Source organism: Peromyscus leucopus, chromosome 16_21, assembly GCF_004664715.2.
Source record: "Peromyscus leucopus breed LL Stock chromosome 16_21, UCI_PerLeu_2.1, whole genome shotgun sequence".
NCBI lineage: Eukaryota > Metazoa > Chordata > Mammalia > Rodentia > Cricetidae > Peromyscus > Peromyscus leucopus.
In genome coordinates, this window is record NC_051084.1 from 2725544 (window position 1) to 2748225 (window position 22682).

Genomic DNA, 22682 nt, shown 5'->3' on the forward strand with positions numbered 1-22682 from the left:
AATTCTGAGGCATGCTACAGCCAGAAAAAAAAAATCACTTGTCTTAAGTCTAGGGCATTGTGCCCCAAGTATTCCATAAAAGTGGATGATGAATGACTGACCTAGGATAATTTCCTCTCCCTGGACCATATATTTTCCTCTGCACAGTGGGCTCAGGGGGCCTTTTGAATGTATTAGGCAGAATAATAGAACTTCCATAGTGACACTGAGATTCATATGCAGAATATACCAGTAGCTGTCCCTCCATTATGTGTTGAAATGGGGAAAGGCCCCCAGCCCAGCACTTAGCTGAGACAGTCCACTATAAACTCAAAATTGCCTCTAGATTTTACTCTTCTTTCTAAATACTTTGTCATCATTTATAAAGAATTTTTGGCCGGGCGGTGGTGGCGCACGCCTTTAATCCCAGCACTCGGGAGGCAGAGCCAGGCGGATCTCTGTGAGTTCGAGGCCAGCCTGGGCTACCAAGTGAGTCCCAGGAAAGGCGCAAAGCTACACAGAGAAACCCTGTCTTGAAAAATAAAAAAAAATAAAAAAAAAATAAAAAGAATTTTTGGTTTTGCTTTGGTCAAATATTATATATTGCATTCTGATTACTCTCATCTCCACCATATTCTATATGCCCATACACTTGTCAACCTCCTTCCTTCATATAACTCCTTTCTCACACTCATGTCTTTTTGTTTTGTTTTGTGACTCACTCTGTTGAGCCAGGTTTGTCTGTGGGGCCACAAGTTTCCCACCATCCACTGGAGCCCGATGGAACCACTTGTGGGTACATGACTGAAGACAGTGTCTGCCCTTCTCCTGGAATCTACCAGTATCTAACTGTTGAGCAGAATAGGATATGGTCCTTTGAGTCTCTTACCTGTCCACGATTGATTGATAATAGGCCCAGTTTTATAAGGGACAGGATAGACAAGCACAGCTGCTATGCAATCATGATTGCAATGGCTTTGTTATGTCCAGACAATAGAATTGACAGCCCTTATTCCTGGCCAATAACATTCACAGCCCAGTTCTTTATTGTCTAGCTCTTACATTCTTTCCACTTCTTCTGTGACATTCCTTGAGCCTCGCAGGGTGATGCTATAACTCTCCTGAGCACTCAACCATCACGTATTGTCATCAGTCTCAGAACCCAAGAATCTCTGCATTTATCACAGTTCATTGTAAAGGGAAGCTTCTCTGATTAAGGCCTGGCATTCACATTTGTCTATATACAAATACAAAATCTAATTGCAGATCTTTCTAAGTACAAATATTTAGAAAGCAGCTTGACTCCATATCACTTTAGTTGAACAACTGTAGTAAGGTTCCCTGTGTAGCCTAAGACCCAAGCCAAACATTTTTGACTGAGTTTATAGTATCAGATATGGACCTTCTATGAAGCAGGTCTCAAATCAAGTAAGGGAGTAGTTGGTTACCACTGTAACATTCATGCCACTATTTCACTAGTGGATGCATCTTACCTGGCAGATTGATATTGTAGTTCATAGGGTTCACAGATGGATAAAAATGTTCATATGTTTCCCCCTGGTAGCTTGCCTAGCACCTTTCAATACTATCCAATTGAAAGGGAGTTTCTACCTCACTTCCAGCTTGGTTTATCTTTATCTAATAACTGGTGTGTGTGGTATCTTTCAACAGTGGTGCTATTAACTAGTCTGGTTAGCAACCAATGGCAACAGCAAGAGCTTCCTTAAGAACACATAGCGACATAGGTCTCACATATGGCATTGGGTTGTTCATTTAGCAACCCGTTGCTTTTAGAAGCAGCATTATCCAGACGCGTATGATATATGTTTTAAAACCATATTTTTAGTTGACTTACAAAGTGGTAGGTTTCTATACTGTCTTTGTACACACTTGTCTCAGTTAATTCTTACCTCTCCTGCCCTTTTGTTTCTTTGTGCCCGAACCCTATCTCTGCTTGAACCTTTCTATCCTCTCTAGTCCCCATTTCTACTTTCATATCACCTATGCTCCTCCAGTCTCCCTCCTTTAGGTCATGCTCCACCCTGATGGCCCCTTCTAGTTTTCTGACTTCTGTAGTTACTCCAGGTTAAGCCCACAAATGTAAAGATCAAAGACAGGACCCATATATGAGAGAGAACATGTACCTGGTGAAGGAGAAAATAGCTAATAAAATACAAAAAGTTGAACACCATACCCACTGGGAATATTTCACCTGGTATTTCAAGTCTCTCCCCACCTGCTGATAGGTCATTTCATGTGTCTATGACAAGACTTGAGAGACCAGCAAAGCTCAGGAAGTCTTGTTTCACAAGAGAATCCTCAGGTTCTAGGCCCTTGTGACTCATGCCAAGCCTCTCAGGGAGCCACAAGAATGGCCCAGAGGAAGTTCTAAACCACTATGATTCATGGGTAGGCTTTTCTCTTCTGAGACCTGAGCCATAGGGTATTCCCCAACTCTGTAGCTCAGGACCACAAGGGTCACCAGCTCTTCTTCATATGCCTGAGGTGTGTTTGCCTTACCATGTGGCAGGAAAACTCTGGCCCTTCGTTTGTACATGATGTGGTTGCATGGGAGAGGTCACAATGAATAGGTGTGAAAGATGCATCGGAGCCATAATCCAGCAGTATCTGAGGGTGTTGTGTGCCTCCACTCTTGAACACCCCTTTGCTTGTGTGTTCCATGGGTTGAGCAGATTTCTACTAGAGTAAGCTCAGGCTCTACCATACATTTCTCTTTATGGAGATGCTAAAAACACACAGCTAATCCTCTTCCCTTCTTCTCTTCCTACCAGCTAGGTCTACTGGTGAAATGGTGCTATGCAATAGACACTCTACCCATTCTTTTCCCTTTTTATGGAAAAGGTATAATTTTTTCTGGGTATGATAGTGCACACCTATCATTCTAGTACTTGGGAAGCTGAGGCAGGAAGACCAAGAATTCCAGATAAGCCTGGGTTATAGTGCAAAACACTATATATATATATATATATATATATATATATATATATATATATATATATCAAAACAACAAAAACATAAAAACATAATTGTAGTGATTTGGAATTCTAAATATCTAGATGACACACCCACATAGTGGGAGCAAAGGGAATGGAGAAGATTTCATTGGCAAAGTGTACCTGGCCAATTGATGATATGAATTAGTAAGTAAATTGTGGGGGTTCTTGCTGTGGTTAGTAGCTGACTTTCTTGACTACAAGTGTTGGAATCTCTTGTAGATCAATGCAGATCAATCCAAGTTTCTCACCCTATATTTCATGTTCTCAGTCTTTACAGCACATATATTCAGAACTGGTAAACTTTCAAAAGTGAGTCAACCTACTCTATAATTCATAGATCCTTGGTTGGAAAAACTTGATGTGGGGAAGATTCAGACATAAATCCCTTTGCCTCTTCAATTTAGCTTACAGAAACCACCTTCTGGGAGTTTCCCTGAGGGAGCAAGGCTCAGGGTCCACATACTCCCCAGAGCCCTGACTTGAGTTCTGATTACAGCAGCTGTTCCAGTCCCCTTCTGTGATTAGCATACCTCTCCATCAAAAATGCACTGACTGGGAAGATCTCGGTTTCTGGATAAACTACACTGGAAGGCCTTAAAACCAGAGATTTAATTTTCTCCTATGTAGTTCCCAACTGCAGGTCCCCTGAAAGGAATTAGGAAGTAGAGGTTTGCAGGTTGAGTGAGCCAGTTAAGTACATTATTAATCTCTCCCCCTCAGTGTATGTCCATTTCCTATTGACCTGAGCATGCTCGAGGCACATCTGGTGACATTGCTGTGTCCCCAACTAACATCTGAACTTCAGGTGTGTTCATTTTGGTTTCACATAAGCAGTCCTTTGCCATCTAGCTTCTGACTGTGACTAAGTTCCCCCCACTTTTTTAAACTTGGAAAAGTATGAAGAAAATTGACTGCGTACCCCTACCTCTTAAAAAAATGAGGTGGGCCACCCCCCTAAACCATCAATGCCTGAGGAATGTGGGAGAGCTGCTTTTGTCCCACGCCAGCTGTAACACTCGGGAGCAGGCCCTGCACCTTGCCTGGGTAGCACAATAGAGCCAATCCTGTTGTCCAAGTTGTGGGTGGGCCATTCCTGAAGTTGTGAGCATGGGAGAGCTGTCCCCATTACTCATCTGTACTTGGCAGCATGGGTGGGGGTGAGATGCTCCCTACCCCCCCCCCAATCAATGCCTGAAGCAGGTGGGAGAGCAGGCTGTGAAGCCATAAGAACAGGAGAGCTGTTCCTGCCTTTCAGCAGCTGCAGCACTCAGGAGAATGGCCCCTACAGTAGAGCTGGCCCTGAAGGTGTAGGTATGGGAGAACCAACCCTGAGGACGTGAAAGCAGAACTGGCCCCACCCTTGCTCATTGCTGCAAGGGGTGAACTAGCCAGGGCAATGATGAAGAGCTCACCCTGGTGGTGAAGAGAGTGGAGAGCTGGTGGGCTGACCAACCCTGCAACTACCCAGGCTCAGAACCAGGGTTAAGTGTTAGCCCACCTCAACGTGCACCCATCTGTGATCTGCTGGAGCAAGGTGGGTGGGGTGCGGGTGTTAGCCCTGTGGATCCAGGGCTACAGGATCTCTATGACACAGGGTAGCAATGGGATGTCCAGGAAGAGTCCCAGTGAGGGCTCAATGTCAAGGGTGTAGCAGAGACCAGGGGCCTCAATCCAGACCAATGATTCTTTGTGATGAACGCCTGCATGTAAAAATGTGTGGATAAAGGGGTTTACTCTCTGACTCACTGTGTCACACTACAGCTTCCATAATGAGGTTGATTTTTCCTTTTTTTTTTTCTCTTAAATTTTACTATAATTTATTGGGGAGGCGTGGATTGCAAGAGCAGAAGGCAGATATGAAGGGACAGGGAAATGAATGGGATGGAGATGCATGATGTGAAAGACACAGAATACATTTTTTTAAAATGTTAAAAGAAAATGGGGGTGGGAGTTGCTTCCACTCTCCAGCTTCCGGTCTTTTCTCCCTTTGTTCTATGTATCCCACACCTCCAGGGCACATTCACATATTTGAGCAAGTATATTGAAAATATAAGGAACCGAAAAGCACGTTATCTATAATGTCCCAGTCCTTTTTAATATAAGAGCAACTGTTCTATATAACTCATGTCTGTCATTCTGTAGCCCCTCGACGCCCACATAGTTGTCATGACAAGATGCCTTCCCTTTTTCCCAGCCATAGTGTTCTGCCAGCCATACCTGTGTTATCCCCTAACTCTTCAGTTACATGTTGAAATTTCCTTTTATCTAAATCATAGCTCACAAAAAAAAAAAAACCTGGAACTTCCTGTATTTAAAATCTTCCTTCTAGTATGTTCTGTATCCAAAAACAATGACAGAAGTAGAACCACTGTATTAAAGGATATGAATCTTGCCAAACTGTGTGTGTGTGTGTGTATTTGTGTTTAAATTAATAGACATTTTTTTTCCTGAGCAGGTATGGATTTATCAAGAAATCCACTGAGTTCCCCTGTTTCCTTTTCCCTCACACTATCTTATTAGTAATATCTTGCATTACTGTGGCATATTAGAATTTATATGGCAATATGATACCTTATGAGTGACTAAAGTTCATTACATTGGGAGTAACTACTGGTGTCCTGTGGGCCTATGGACCTTGATTAATATGTAGTAGCATTACAAATCTACTATCTCTGGCTTATAAGGAAATTTTACTGCTTTCACTGTCTTAGAAATTCCCTGTACTCCAGGTATTTATCCCTCTGTCCCTTTTCTTTTTCTCCCCCACTCCTTTTCTTTCTTTCTTTCGTTTTTTTTTTTTTTTTTTTTTTTTTTTTTTTTTTTGACAATGTTTCCCTATGTGGTCCTGGCTGTCTTGGAATTCACTCTATAGACCAGGCTGGCCTTGATCACTCAGAGATCTGTCTGCTTCTGCCTTCCAAATGCTGGGATTAGAGGTATGTGCCACCATATCTGGCATCCCTTTTCTTAATTTTTAGCAAGCACTGGTCCTTTTTACTGTCTCTACAGTTTTACAGTTTTGAGAATATCACTTGGTTGGAGCCACAATAGGCAGCCTTTTTATACCTGCTTTTTGCATGTGACTCGTGTCGATTGATATTCTGTAGTCTAGATGAGCCTGAATTGACCCATCCTGTCTGCCTTCAAATTTGTGCATCAAGGAATGGAGCTACTCTAAACACCTATGTAGATGAAAGCTTTCAGCTCACTTGTGGAGATATTAAGGACAGTTTCTGAATCTTAGGTAAGATGATGTTTAGTTTGAAGGTCACTGCCAGACTCTCTTCCAAAGTGCTGTACCATTCCCACTAGCAATGAATTGAGAGCCTCTATGGCACAGACTGGAGAGGAAGCTCAGCAGCATTAGCACATACCTTGCATTCTTGAAGCCCTAGGTTTAACCCTAGAAGCAAATCAACAAAATTTCACTGAGTCTGATGGTGAAGCCCTGTAATCCCATCTGCTTGAGTGGCTGAGGCAGCAGGATCACAGTTTCAAGTCTGTCTTGGTTACAGGAAACTCCTATAGCTCCAGGTCTCTGACAATGTTTGGTGGTGCCAGTGTTCTAGATTTGGTCTATATTAATATGTGCATAGTGGCATCTTCACATTATTTTAGTTTGTGTTACCTTGGCAGCAGGTAATGTAGACCATCTTTTCATGTTTATTTTATATGCCTTTCATGTATCATAAGTGAAGTTTGTGCTCAGATCTTTCTTTTGCCTAGTTTTTGTTTGTTTTTTTTTTAATTTAGGTGTTCATTTTCTTGTTCCTAAGTTTTGTGTGTGTGTTTTTTTAATTTAGGTGTTCATTTTCTTATTCTTAAATTTGAAGAAGGCCTTTCTTGTGCATTAAAATATTGGGGTTTTTTGCATTTACTAATTTTGTGTATGTGTATTTATATATGTGCATGGGCAAGCCATGGCATGTATATAAAGAATTGGTTTTCTCCTTCCACTCCGTGGCTTTCTGGGCTCAAACTTAGTCATCAGGCATAGAGACAAGCAACTTTACCTACTGAGCCATCTTGCTGGCCCTTTACACTTTAGAATGCATTTTTAGTTTTAATATAAGCATATTTAGAAATAAGCATAACAATGTGTGAATTTAGGGGGTACATTTTTATTTTTGATGCAAATATAGAGTACCTGGAGGTGCAGCAGCCATGTTAAACCTATGAAGGGATAAGTCATGAAACCAGCATGAGACAATAGAGGTGACAGAAGGAATCTGAAGCCTTAACTAAACTGTTGATGGAATATTCCATCATCCCAGGGCTGAGACTACCTTCAGATTGGTGAAACAATTTCTGATTGCTTAAGTTGCTTTAAATTGTGCTGTCTTCAGCTGGCCAGTAGTGGCACATGCCTTTAAACTCAGCACTTGGGAGGAAGAGGCAGGTGGATATTTGTGTGTTTGAAGCTAGCCTGGTTTACACAGTGAGTTCCAGGGCAAGACAAGGCTACACAGAAAAAGCCTATCTTGAAAAAAACAAACAAACAAAAAAAAAAGCAAAAAACAAAAAGAAAACTAGGCTATCTCTTACTTGCAGCTGAAAGCATTTCTAATACAAATTCACATTATCTGCACAGTGAAGGGCAGCCAGAACTCCTGAGTTTCAACATAGACTCATCTATGTGACCTTGGAGAAGTCTCTTAGCTTCTCCATGAATTCTTTGCTCATCTGTGTAATGCTTAATAAATGTAAACTGAACATTGAGTGAGGGACAATGGTACTATTTAAGTCATGATTGTCAATCTCATTAAATGACTAAATACTTATAAGAAGGTTGGAACAGTGACTGACACACAGTAAGTGGCTGTGGAAGAGATGGCCAAATGGAATGAAAAGAAAATCAGTCGTGGTTATAGGCTTTGTTTTGCACCTTGATCCATCATCAAGGCTCTGTGGTCTTTCAACAGAACCTTGACCCTATTCAGTATTGAGGCTCATGGAGCATGAAATGCCCCCCCAAACTCTGCCTCAAAACACCCACACTAGTAGTTTCTTTTTGACATGAAAGACTCCTTTACTGTCTTGTAAAAAAGAAGGGGCTGTGACCACTAAGTCATGTCACTAGATGACCAAAATAACCAAACTTGCTCATGCAAATGGACTCAAGTCTCTCCTGGCAGCCCTTCTGGAAGGCTCTAGAATTTTTTGAAACTTCTTTTTGAAATGGTCTTTCCATGCAGTGGCTCATCTAAGATTTCTTGTCAGAGGTAGAGTGATGGAGGGGGATTAGTGGCTGTGGTCTCTGCCCTTTCTATCGTGGAGGACCAACCTGCTGGTCATGTGTGAAGGAGCTGATGTGACCTGGGATGTCACTTTCCTTTACCCCCATGGCCAAACTTTAGAGAGGTCACTTGAAGTTGAACAGCGACTAGGCTTTATTTTAAAATAGTTCTTGATTGTGGGGTTAAGAATCAAATAGTAGGTGTGCCTACTGAAAGTCTTTTGGAAAGTGCCTGCAGAATGTCTGCCCTTCTCACTTGCTTCTTATCCTTTCTGTCGGAAACACCTCAGAAAAGGGGGTCCCCATCTTTGAACAGTCTCCTTCCTACCCAGCCTTCCTGTTTCTGTCTGACCTACCTTCCTTCTTCAGAAGCCAGGGTCCTTTAAAAAAGAGTACTGAGACATGGGCCTCATCTAGTCACAAGCACCCTCTGGAGACTAAATTCTGAAGATCCCCTCTAAATGTACACAGTCCTCCTTGAGTAGCTAATGGCTTCTCCTTTTTGCCATTTTCCTGCTTGTTCAGATAATTCTTCTCCTAGACTTATTATGTCACAGACTCCCTGAGTGCACTTTCCATGTAGCAGTTCACTTTTCTAGAACATTCTTTCCTGCATAACCGTCTGCTTCTGTCCTCACTGTATTCTGACTTGTATTTCAATGTCAATTTCCAGCTGGGCATTCTCTTCTTCCTTGCTGTCATCTGTAGTACCCTAAGTTACTGACTCATTAAAAACTAAAGTGGTTAGCACTGTTCCATTGTCAGAGTATCTACAGAAGCCAGGATGTTCTTCATTGGGTGCTTACTAAGTAATGAAGCTGAATAAAACCTTTTGACCAAGTTCTAAGCCTGAAGTTTCTTGTGAACCTGTGAAATCGGCCTTGAGACCACTACTTGGAAAGTTCCTGATATGTTCTGAACAAAGAGACCAAAGATGGAGATATACCCAAAATGACTGCATTGGTTATGATGTGTAGATGATTGAATGAACTTTGATTTGATTAGAAATCTACCTCACCACACTTAGATAATCTCCCTTCCTCTGTTCGTGAGTATCTTTGGGCAGCTCTAGTCTACACAGCACTCTCCTCTATGGTGGTTTATGGACATAATCAACTTGCTGTTTATGTGTTTCCTATTGGAACATGGGATTCCTGTCTCTTCTGGTGTGTGTGTAGACTGGTGATTGTTGCATGTAGCGCCTGCCTAGTGTTCTTGGAGTACAAGTACTAGGGGAACATGGTACTGTAATGCTGAAGAGCAGTTCTAGCCCTAGCTATGGCCTCAGATTAGTTGCCAGTCTGCGATGGCCATCTTGGCTGTTTACGCTTTTTGCACTTTTACATGACCACAGTCTTAAGTGACATCTAAATACAAGGGCATGGGAAACCCCCAGTGAGAACCACCCCAAAGTTTTTCCCAAATTCCTAACTAAAAACATTACAAGCATTACTAAATGACTGGTGTTTTAAAACACAAAGCTCTGCAATACTATGTACTCAGCAATGAAATGACAACATCACTGTAATTCTTTCTCCTGCACACTGGGCAACTGAGCAAATGATGTTCAGTGTTAAGCACATCAAATTTCTCACTTCTGTGTTAGGAGTACTCGTGGATGTTACCGTTGATTGGTGTAAAAGCAAATTTTGTTCAAATGCAATATGCTTTGCAGCAGCTGCTATATTTCTTCAAACCTAGATGCCATCCACTGTATAACTCACAATTAATGTGTGTGTACCATGAAAGAAACAAATCTTTCCAGTGAAACTACAGTATGCCTCTGATTGTAGGCTATACATCATTTGAATAGATATGTGTCTGAAGACTTCTGACCTGAAGGTTGATGAACACAAAGACAAGGCTGAACCCAGATGCAAAATAAGACCCTGAAGACTCAAGTTTATGAGAAACAGAGAGCTCAGAGCAAATATACCTTTGTATTTGAGTCTCTAATCTGTTGTTCCATTTCACAGAGTGAAACACAGAGGAGTAATACTGCTCTGTGATCTTGGGCCGAAAGGGATTTCCCTGGACCACTGGCAAGTGGAAAGAGTCAAATGGCATTGTTTTGTGGCTGTTCAGCACCATTGTGCTCTGTGAGAAGGATGAAGTCAGATCCCTTAACCAGGTTGTGTTGATGAGCTGTTGTTAGCAAGAACGTGTCTGTGGCAATAGTGATCAGTCAAGCCCCATTTCCTCCTGGTTCTTGTGACATTGCTTTTTTATGACATGAACTGGCATTTCCTTGTGAGATACCAACAACGATGACAGAGGAGACTCTGGTCACATCTAATGGAAGAGAGACATTATCATCAGAATCATAGATGCTCAATGCAGCACACCAGTTAGCCCAGTTGCAAGGGTCAGTATAACGCTGCCTGATGCAAACGTTTATCCTCCTGCAACCAGAGATGTTACGCCTCTTTCCTGAGTCACACTGCTTAATTATGGGAATTTACTTCATCGGACAACAGAGCTTCCCCCTCCTCCCACCCACCACAGCACCATTGCTACTGAGCGTGCTTGCCAAGACGAGGAGGGCAAGTGCTTCAGCAGCTGCTTCGATCCAAGACTCTCACCATTACAGTGGTGTGGGCAGACAAGCCTAAACAGTTCTCCATTTAACATCTCCTCATGCTCAACAATGTAGGCTTGCCACCGATCCTGGCAAAAATAGGAAAGCCTTAAAAGCTCAGCTCAGAAAGAACATTCTAGATCATTGTTCCAGCACAGTGGCATTAGCTCTCTGAAGCAGTGTGGATGGTGGCTTCTGTTGGTCATTTCCAGCCTCCTTGAAGTCTTTGGGCTTCTGGTGCTCGACTGGATATCAGCCCATCTCCACAACTTGCAGCTGGAATGCCTGGGCATATATCTCCTCTTTTTTAGGTTACAAAATGAAATAACTCCAGTATCTACCTTTTCCTCAGAATGTCATAATGAAGTGTGTGTGTTTAGATTGCCTGTTGGATGCTCGGTGATATTATGTGAAAAGGACTTACCGAGTGTCCTCACCAACTATCTCCTGTAGCCTGTGGTCTCCATCACAGCCCTCTTCATGACTCATCAAACAGTTTTACGGATGAGGAAACATGCAGAGGTTCTTGCCCATAACCCCGTGGCTAGGATATGACAAAACCAGTCTGTTATCTGACCTCTTTAAACAGACTTCTTTAGTGTCCATGAGCTGGATGCTAAGCAAGCTTTTTGTCTGATTCTTCTAGTTCAGGAATTTTCTTCTTTAACTCCATGTAATAACTACATTTACTTATAAGGTACAGGGTGATGATTTGGGATCTATGTTCATTGTGAATAATCAACTCTGGGCATCATTCATCACTTCAGACATGTCATTTCTCAGTAATGAGAACATTCCAAATCCTGTCTTTTTGCTTTGTGGAACTACAGTGGAATGCTGTGAACTGTGAACACACTTCTGTGTCATAGTGTGCCAAAACTTGTAACTTGTTCCTCCTGATAGACAACAGGTACATGGACACTATGGAACACCTCAACCACATGAAGGACAAACTCTTGCCATTTGTGACAACATGGATGAAGCTGGAGGTCAAAATGTTAAGTGAAAATAGCCAGATACAGTGAACAAACATTCTGTGATCCTACTCACATGTGGACTCACATATAGCAAAATAGAGGCTATTAGAGGCTGGGCAGGGTAGAGAATAGAGAAGGAAGAGACAAGATTGGCTAATGGGTTCAGGAGTGTTATACATTTTCTATTTGTTCTTATCTATATAAATCTTCATTCATGGGGGAAATGATCATGCTGCCATCATTATGTTAGTAGATATTTGTTTATATATTTCACATGTCTGTTCATACCATCTGCCTCCTTTTTAGGGTTCTTAAGAGTGGCAGGTCCTTGTCACTACAAATTGCCCATTTATATAATGAGCCAAACGGAGATCAGATCATCTGCCTTGAATAGTTCAAGGAAACTTTTAAGTCCAAATTCTTGTCCCTTTCATTTTCCAAACCAAGGAGCATTGTGGATGTGGTTGCCTTTACCCGGAGCAGCTTGGCTTGCAAAATCTCTGGGTGACCTTGTTGCTACTCTCATGGATGTGCTTCAGCACAGAAGACAGGAAAGCAACCTACCTAGTCATCACTTTGGCCCTTTGGGCCATGTTCAGGTGAGTAGTATGACTCAGCATCACATCAAGCCTCATCCTTTACTGGGTACTGTAGTGAAAGTTGATGCTCTTCACCATGAAGAGTAGAGTAGAATCCACTATGACAGGTGTCTGAGATCTTTTCACCCAGGTATGAATCTGGTAAAAACAAAACAAAACAAAACAAAAAACCTGGGAGGTTCATTTATTGCCTCAGACTGACAGTGGGTGGCATAGTCAAGACTTTTACCCTTATCCTTCACCTTCAAAGGCTACTGTCATAACTGTTGTGCAAAGATATGTCAGGGCAGGGATCAGAAGGTGGAGTTACCCGTATTCAAGGCCTACTTTGTGCCAAGCACTGAGCAGGATTCTTTATTTACAGATAACTGGGAATGTATGAGTTATTTTTCATCAGTCTGCTAAATTCCTAAGAGAACTCCATTTTAGATGGAAAGACTTTGGCTGTGGCTTGCAGGTTTCAGTCCACAGCTGGCTGGCTCTGTTGTCATGGTCTGGCATTGCAGTGCAACATCACAGTAGCAATGGTATATGGTAGAGTGAAATTGCTCACCCCCTGATGCCCAGGGAATAGAAAGAGAATGTCTGTAATAACTGACTTCTTTCCCTCTGTGCTCCATCAGGACTCCAAGCTCATGGGATGGTGCCTCTCCAGTTCAGGGCTGGGCTTCTCCTCTGAATCAATGGTCTCTAGAAAAGAGCCTCACAAACAAATGCAGTGGTGTACCTTATTAACCTTCCTAGGAATCTTAATCCAATCAAGCTATGATCTAGATGAATCCTTTGAGGATGGTATATAGATGCCCTACTGCTAACTTCTTATGTATTTCCACAGAATGGAGAAGCCACTATGCTTGGATTTAGCTCTTTCAGAGTTACTGCCGATGAACCGAATAGCTCACCGAATAGCTCAGCATGTGGTACACCATACTGAATGTTGCATGTGCACTTGAAAGAATGTTTCCTCTGCAATTTGGGGTGGAGTGTTCCATAAATATCCACCATGAGAGGCTGGGCACTGCACTGAGGAAGAATTTGCTGGTGAAGGAATGCTTTTGTGTTCTTTTATTGCTGTGATACTCAAATAAACCCACACTAGGAAGCAGAGCCGTTGCCCCTCCCCCCAGTATGAGTGTGGGTACACCATCAGTTTCTTAGAATGTCATCTTCCAGTTTGACCACAGGAGGAGAGAAGGACAACATCCAAGTGGGTGAAAAGCCATGGCCAGGAGGGCAGCTTTTGTGCCAATGTGTCCTCCCTGTGACCCAAAGGAGAAGAAAATGCCAGGAACTCTAACGGATAGCTGAAGCCAAGAGAAAGCAGCTAGATGTTTGCTCCAGGAAGATTCACCCACAGAAATGAGGAAAGATGCTATGTTATTGACTTCCCCCAATTTGTTCACCTGACCTTTATCCAAGTTCTGCTGTCTTCTTAACTTCTGTAGATGCTGTCCCAGATTGCTGGGAACTGGTAGCTCACGTGTCATGGGAATTTATTTCTCACAATTCTAATTATTGTGCCCTCAGTCCTGTAGCAGAAGGGTTAAGGAGTGTCTTTTGTAAAAATACATATCACAAGGGCTTCAACTTCATGTTTTAATTACCTGTGGTAGTTTGAGTGAGAAATGCTGCAACCACCCCCAACCCCAGAGCTTGTGCGGGAGAGTATGTATAGATAGTTTGACACACAATTATGTTGAATAAGGTGAAAAACCCAGAAGGGCCAAAATGCTGGAACAGGAGGGAGAAACGAAGGATTGAGAATGTATGCCAATGAGACCTGGGGGTGGGGGATGTTGCTAGGCTTCAAATTTTAAAGGAGGTTTTACCAAATTGGGAGCACTACCCAGGGCTAGTGTGTTTCTTCCCAGGAGCCAAGGGGAATCATGAGGTCCTAGTTAGGCTCATCCTACAATATGGGAGGCATCAGTGGCTGTGAGCCTGAGATCACACTCAAGTTACACAGGAACTGCAGGCAGAGATGGGATGCTTCTTCTTCTTAGGTACGGACAGCTGTACCCCCATTTGCAATGTCAGCCTAGGACCTGGGGTCCTCGCTTTACCAATGAGGTAAGGATCTTGAGCATCACACTTATTCAAGGTCTCTCTGTGTGTATGTGTTTATTGTGCCAAGTCCAACAACCCACATATGGCAGTCACAGAAGCTGCCTAGATCAGTGGTTCTCAACCTATGGGTCTCGACCCATTTGGGGGTTGTATGACCCTTTCACAGGGGTTGCATGTCAGGGGTCCTGCAAATCAGATATTTACATTTTAATTCATAACAGTAGAAAAGTTACAGTTATGAAGTAGCAATGAAAATAATTTTATGGTTGGGGGGTCACAACAACATGAACAACTGTAATAAAGGGTCACATCATTAGGAAGGTTTAGAACCACTGGCCTAGACTCTCACTTTTGGTTCACTCTTAAGTAATTTAAGGCTCCCATGTGAGCTCCAAATCCTCAAATTTCTCACTTGTAAAATGGATAATTTGATCACTTTTCATAGGTAATAGTAGTTATATATATGTGTTGGTGTGGTGAGGCATCTCAATGCATGCCAATAACGTGCAACAATCAGAGTCAGGCTATCAATCTCAAAAACCATTTCTTTGTCCTTGGGAACAGTGAAAATCTGGCTGTTTTGTGATGTGTTGTCTCTCCTACTTATCCTACTTTGCTGCAGAATGCGCTAAATTGTTTTTCCTGTCTACCCACACCAAGGGCTTTCTGATGCTTAAAGAGATGCATACAAACCTCTGAGCACATTTGCCTGACACATTAATACACTGTGCTATTGGCTACTGAGATTATTATTAGCCCAGCAGGACAGGGAGGAGTATTGGGGGGTCCCTGGGGTGTGATCACTCCTGTTTACTCTTTGGACGGTGCTTGTCTGGCCAGGGATCATGAGTTTGTTTTTCTGGTACGGAGGTTGCCCTGGTGTTCTGGAGTGACCCCACAGGGCTGACTGAGCTCATTATCCAAAGCTGTGTGCTGGGTCCTGTCCAGCTCCATCCAGCCCCACCCCCTTGCCTGCTAAGCCTGTGTGCCCACAGTCCACAGGACTGTCACTAGCGAGCATTGTTTTCACTCTGGAAAAGCGTGACCTTTATTCTGAACCACGTCCAAATCTCCTGGCAAATTCCTTCCTCCTGATACACCTTTTCTTTCCTCTTCTGGGGAGGCAAGAGGGCTTCCATGCCTCCAAAGCAATTGTTTGGCCTTCCCCGCTTTCTCTTTTCTCCAAACTCTGCTCTCTGGTGTGCTTTTCCAACATGAGTCAGATGCTAAAGGACGCGGGGGTGTTGAGGAAAAGAGTGGTGGTGTTAACCAGCCAGACTTTATCCTCGCTGTGTGCTGTGCTCTTCACATACATGGAGAGCAAGAAAAATCCCTGGAAACAGGCTCATACTTAAGGTTTCTAATCAGGGTCACGCCTACAACACACTGATTATAAGGTAATATATGTTTACAGCGCACATCATGACTGTGCTGCTTGCTTTTTTTAAATCAACTTGACATTAACTGAGACGCCTGGGAAGAAGGAATCTCAGTTGAAAAATTGCCTCCACCAGGTTGGCCTGTGTGTGAGGCATTTTCATGATTGCTAATTGGTGGGGGAAGGCTTAGCCTTCTGTGGGTGGTGCCATTCCTGGGTAGGTGGTCTTGGCTCGTATAAGAAAGGAAGTTGAACATGAGCCTGGGAGCAAGCCAGTAAGCAAGTTTCCTCCATGGTCTCTGTCTCTGCTTCTGCTGCCCTGACTTTCCTCAATAAAGGACTGTGATCCAAAATGTAAGCTAAAAGCCCCCTCTTTCCTCCTTGTTCCTGTTGGTCATGGTGTTTAGCACAGCAATAGAAAAAAAAAATCCTCCAACAATGACATGCAAAAGCCCACTGTGCCATTGTGAGGATTCAATATCCTTTTACCCATGGAAAAAGCTTAGCATAGTACCTGAAACATTGCAGGTTTCCAGCATATGCTACCTGTTGTTATTTGCAGGGAGCCTTAGTGGCTTCTGGGACTCAGTTGCCCTGTTTTCATATTGTCTGTATAAGATAAGCATTGTGTCCAGAGCTCCTGTGACTCAGTTTGAGTAGTTACAACCATGATGACTAGTCCACAACCCCAAGACATGTCCCGCCTGGCCAGGTCTTGTCGTGGGACACAGAACAGGAGCATGGCTGCCCACTGTGTGTGGCACAGTGTGTGTAAAGCTTCTAGAACACATCTCCCCTCCCCACCCTGGACTCTTCTCCACTCTCTCCCTACCAGAATTCCCTTTCATAAGTCCAAGCCACCTAAATATATACAAAGGCCAAGCCTTCAAGGGGGGCTATGTCCATCAGCTTCATTATCTTCAGCTAAGTAACTCAATAGAGTTTCAGACCCTCCTGTGCTCTGGATATCAGTGTCATCCATACAAGAGACAGGCTTTCTCTGGAGAGCAGCTTCTTCTGGGCTATTCTCAGGTTGGAGGTGTCCTCTACCCCTTTCTTGATGAGCAAATCACGGACTCAGGATGCTCAAGAACAACCTGAAGTAGAAGGACACTTCCTCTGGCTAGAGGTAGGGATGTAGTCTTTCACACTGGAATTGAGGATCTTGATTCTGTTCCAAGAAGTGGCCCAGAGTTCTAAGATCTCACGCTTGGGGTCTTCTCAGGAACCTCTCCTCTGTCTTCATGAGCCCTGGTGTGTTTCCTACCAGCATCTTTGTTTCTCATCTGGAGTGTGGATGACACATCTGATGAGAGGTGAGTAGGATCTCTGCTTGTGTTCAACCTGTTGAATCCCAGAGCCTAGAATAGGGCCTGGAGTGTGGTGATTGATTGGCGAGCACTTGTTTTGGAAGAAATACTAAAGTCTGTAGAATTCCTGGCACAGTTGTCTTGAATAGTTTGCCTGTGCCTGTTCTAAACCAGAATCTGACCAATTATAACTTCTCCACCTGTGGTCACCATTAAAGTTTTATTGGAACATGGCTATGTCCATTTTTTATATGATGTCGTTGGGTTGTTTTGCTCCTGTATTAAACCTGGGAGAGTTTAGTAGTCATGGGAGAGACATGGTCACAAAGCCTAAAATAAAGACTGTTTGGCACAAAACTTTGGCTTCTGTTCTGAATAAAGTGATTGTGAATTTTGTTTTCCCATTTGCAGGTGTTTAGGCCAATTATAGGTCGGAAAACAGCAATGAGCTGGCCACCTTGAGGTGCGTATTCTTTACGTCTTCTCTACCATATTTAGAGTTTTTGCCACCACTCTGTTTTGCCCCTTTAGTTATGCCTTGAACAGACCAATTTCTGTGCCCCCTGCTTGCCAGTGGAAGGTGTTACTTTCATTTCTGTGTAAAAAGAAACCAAACCCATCTGTTAGCTGCTGGCTTTTTCTATAGGGACACAGCCTATGTCTTACAAGAGGTTTAGGGCCAAGGAACCACACTGGACATGGACGCTTTCAGTATAGGCTACTTTGTAGATTCAAAGACTGAGATGCTGGCAGGCCCAGGATAGAGCCCATGAGAGAATAGAGAGTGCATCACTTGCTACTCTTTCCCAGTATTCCAAATGGCATGATCTTAGACATCTTATTTTCCTTGGATTCACTTCACCAACATGTAACATGATCATAATGATGCCTATCAAGCTGGTTGGCATTAAGGATGAGGCATGAGGTGTCTATTATCCAAATCACAATAGAGTTGTTAAATATTCCTATAATCTTTATCACTGTTTGGGTATGTGTGGTCACTCTTTCTAATGGTCAGCAGTCACCCCTGAGAGTTTGTTGGGTGGGACATTGTTTTCTGGCCTTGTGATGCACAGCTTCCTAATCAACTATGCATCTATGAAGTACCCCAAGGTCTAGAACTGAAGGCTACTTGTCATGATGCCAGTTGAGCAAATCTATGGGTCACAATCATGGAACACAGTATGGCTATCAGACAATTTTCTTTCTTTCCATCCAGAACAAAACAACAGGCTCCCAAGTTCCTCAGCCCCAAGCACAGGACCATACAGGGATATCTATAGCCTGAGGAATTCACTGAGAATCAGATATTTGAGACCCAGGGTGGGATCCAAGCTCAAGGCTTGCTGTGGTCTTCCAGTCAACATTTTCAGGTGTCCAGTCAGTTTTATCTTTCTGTCATATTCCTAGTACATTGTCAATAATCTGTAAACATTACTGAGGGGATAGAGGGTGGCTTGCTCTGAGACTTTTATAGCCAAGCTGCCAGCTTGCAATGGGCAGGTCCTTGAGAATAGGGTCTCTTTTGCTTTTGCCCTGGCCATGAAACTTCAGAGGTCCTGGGGACCTGTGATCAGCAACACTTTTGTTTTGTTTTGTTTTGTTTTCCCTTCTAGCAGACCCGAGCTCCTGCACTGGATTCCCATGGGACTTTTATTACTGGTGTTTGTTGTGAGTGGTTACTGTCTAGAAAAGAACATCTTTACTTTTGTCCTCTTCTAGGAATGCAGGGGAGAGAAAGTCAGCCCTCCAGTTTACATGCAGCTAGAGTTTTGAAGTGAAGAGACTCACTCAGGGCCACCCAGTGAAGAACAGCTTGGCTGTCCTCCCAGGCTCGATCCCTCTGGTCATCCAAATATGGAAGCCCATGGTGACACAGAGCCACATGCTTCTCCTGGGTCTTCTGAGGCAGAATGCTTCCAAGGAAACTTTGGTATGAAGGGAGTAGAGTCCAAGAGGCCTCTGTCAGGGCCCACCAGGAGAAGCCTCCCAAGGATTCTGGTGGAATCTTGCAGTTCTTTCTCTCTGAAGGGGGTGGGGTCTTGGAACACTGCCCCAGTCACTGTGGATATGGCAGCAGAAATGTCCTCCCAGACTGTAGGGATCACCTTATTCCAAGCTTTTCTCCTCTGGAAGCCTTCTTTCCCCACTGCCTGTCCTTTTGACAGCCATCTGGAGACTAACCTTGATACTTAGTTCAGATTTCTCTATACGCACAAATACAATGTCAATTATTTTTTCCTTTCTCCGAAAGTGACACATAATTACCAATGAATATTCAAATAAGCAAAAATACCCTCATTTCTTTTCTTCTTTTCCCTCCTTCCCCCCTTTCTGCCCTTTTCTCCACCTCCCTATCCTTTCTCCCCTCCTTTTTAGCATTTCTCCTCATTTTCTTCTTTCCTTCCCTCCTTCTTTCTTTCTTTCTTCCTTTCAAAAGTCTTATTAAATATTTCACATAGTTATGCAAAGATGCATTTATTTAAACACTACCTGGACATCTGTTCTTGGGTAATGACCTGCTTGGTTCCGGTGATGGACAAGATGGCACAAGATGGACGAGGCTCTGCTCTGCTGAGCCTGCGCCCAATGGGGGACACAGACCTGAGTCACATTTTGGATGAAACAAAAGTCATTAACCAACTTTTGTTTAAGGAGAGCAAAAATAAACAATGGAGGGAAATAGAATTAAAGGGGAACACACACATTTGGCATGACATCCAACCTAGTAGAGACTAGGATAGTTAGGCCACAACCTGAAGGAGCTGGAGCTGTTGCAGGAAAGTGGGAGGTGGTCCCACAGGTGTTAGAGACAGGGGGCATTTGTTTGTTTGTTTGTTTATTCTTCTCTTGTATATTGCATCCCTACCGCAGTTTCTCCTCCGTCCATTCCTCCCAATCTCTTCCCAACTTCTTTCCTCTCCCCCAGATCTGCTCCTCTGTTTCCTTTCAGAAAAGAGCAGGCCTCCCGGGGGGGATATCAACCAAACACAGCATAACAAGTTGCCAAAAGACTAAGTACAAACCCTCATATCAAGTCTGGACAAGACAACCCAGTAGTAGGGAAAGGGTTCCCAAAGCAGGCAAAGGAGTCAGAGACACCCTCCACACTCACTGTTAGAAGTCTCACAAGAATACTAAGCCACACAACCATAACATCAGCTGGACAGTGGTGGCACACGCCTTTAATCCCAGCACTCGGGAGGTAGAGGCAGGTGGATCTCTGTGAGTTCGAGGCCAGCCTGGTCTCCAAAGTGAGTTCCAGGAAAGGCACAAAGATACCAAAACCAAAACCAACCAACCAACCAACCAAACAAAAACAACCATAACATCTATGCAGAGGACCTAGCTCAGAACCCTACAGGTTCCCTGATTGTTGCTTCAGTCTCTGTCGGCTCCTGTGAGCCCTGCTATTCTGTGGGCCAGGTTCTTGTGGTGTCTTTGACCCTCTGTCTTTTATTTTAAAATCACCCTGGCTTCTTAGAGGAGAGAGGTCTGAAAGAGGAAATGGAACAGGGTGACTGTGTATACCCTGGGACTGGGAACTCAAATAGAGACTTACTTTGGAGAATGGAAGTCCAGAAGACCAAGGGCCTTGGTACAATATGGTGGAGAAAAAGAAACAATCCATGAAGGCCATTGGGTTCTAGAAAGAGCTCCAAGGTGTGACCTGTCTTCAGAGGAGTCCTCCTAGCCAACTGCAACAAGAACGTAGAAGTCAGTTGATAAGTTGATATAAGAACTCAGAGATGGAGATGCTGAGATTTGTCCTGTTATTTTGAGCACTAGGCGAGTCTGAGGATCAGATCAGGGAGTCAATTGACTTAAAATCCCAGCTGAAGCATTGTGGGGAGGAAAAGAACTTTCTTTGTCTGTCTTCCAGATTGCTCCTATGCATGAGTTTGTTCCATGGAATGCTAGGTTTCATCTCACTTCCTGGGAAGTATGTGTGTGTGTGTGTGTGTGTGTGTGTGTGTGTGTGTGTGTGTGTGTGTGTTTATAAATATATATATTTGTGTATGTGATGTTCTTGACAGCTATTCCAATAGTGACTCACAAAAGTTCCTAGGTGACACTTGTGGCCTCATGTTCTAGGGTGACATCAACCCCCACCCTAAACTATCCTCAAAGTCCTCCTTGCAATAGCCTGGAGGACTGCACAACTACCACCTCATGCTGGCTGGCTCCAGCGAGGCAGCTCTGTAGGGGTCCGCAGCTGGCTGGAGTAGTTTCCTCTGCAGTTCTTTGTTGGTCTCTTCCACCTCTCTGACCCAGGTTGGTGAAGAGGCTCAGGGTCCTAGTCAAGTATTATAACATGCAATCCCTGATACAGTGGAGGCCCCAGCATCCTTCTTTCTTCACACTCTTTCATGGTCCAGCATTACCCTGGGGAGATGGCAGACTTTTATCCCACCTCCTTCCTACCACTGGCTCCCAGTGAGAAACAGATCTAAAGTCCCCCTTTCCTATTCTAGACCAGTCATCTCCCTCCAACCTCCTGAGTCACTATGCTCAGGGGGTTCTGGGGGAAGTTACTCTGATGGCTATGCCTGACTTTTTTGATTTAAATTTTTACTAGAATGAGGTCTTCCACAGTTGAACACCAAGTGATCACATTAAATAACAGAACTTCTCATTCTAACGTAGGCATGTAGCTTCCTGGAAAAAAAGACCAAAAATCACAGCATCCCTTGTAGCTCTGTGTGGTCATGTGACTTATCTCTTAACAACAGAATTTATAAATACAAGCATCCTGAGTGCAGTCATTGAGGAGTTCTCATGGAGATGGCATAAGAAACCAACTCATCCTCCTTCTTACTAGTTAGAGTACAGAAATGATGGCTGATATGTAAGTAGTTGTGTTGAATAATGAGGGGTACTCATGTTTGGAGTTCTAATGGCTCTAAGCTAAACCATTTCAAGATTTTTATTCTTTTCATGTCTATGTGTATGTGGTAGGTTATGTGCACCATGTGTGTGTAGGTGCCAGTGGAGGCCAGAAAGAGACTGAAACTAGAGTTACAGGTGGTTGTAAGCCTCTCAACATGGGTGCTAGGAACCAAACCAGGATCTTCTGCAAGAACAACAAACATTCTTAACTACTGAGCTGTCTTTCCAGTCCTTGACAGAATCCTTTAAATCATTTTATACCTATTGCCAAAAGTTCCATGACCTCAGAGCCAAAGATGATCTGTCCTTTGAGGTCATGATTTGTCCTAGGAACCAAAGGCAGAAAGAGTTGCCAGCTTTATAGCTAATGAAAAATGACAGATAAGAGACAACGTTAGATTCATAATTAACACAGTCCAGTAAGCATTGCATCTGTAGTGATAAGAACAAAACAAGTCCATGTATGCCGGGAGACCCCGTGTCCTCACTCTTAAGATGTAAATGCTTTCTGCAGTGGTTGATCTGAGCCCTTTTTTGACTTGACCTTGAACTGCCTTTGTTGTAGTTAATTGCTCCTGCATGAAGCATAATGCTCATTTATCTTTCAAGACCCCACTTCCCAGGTCTCCGTAGTCCCTAGCTTGGGTCTGT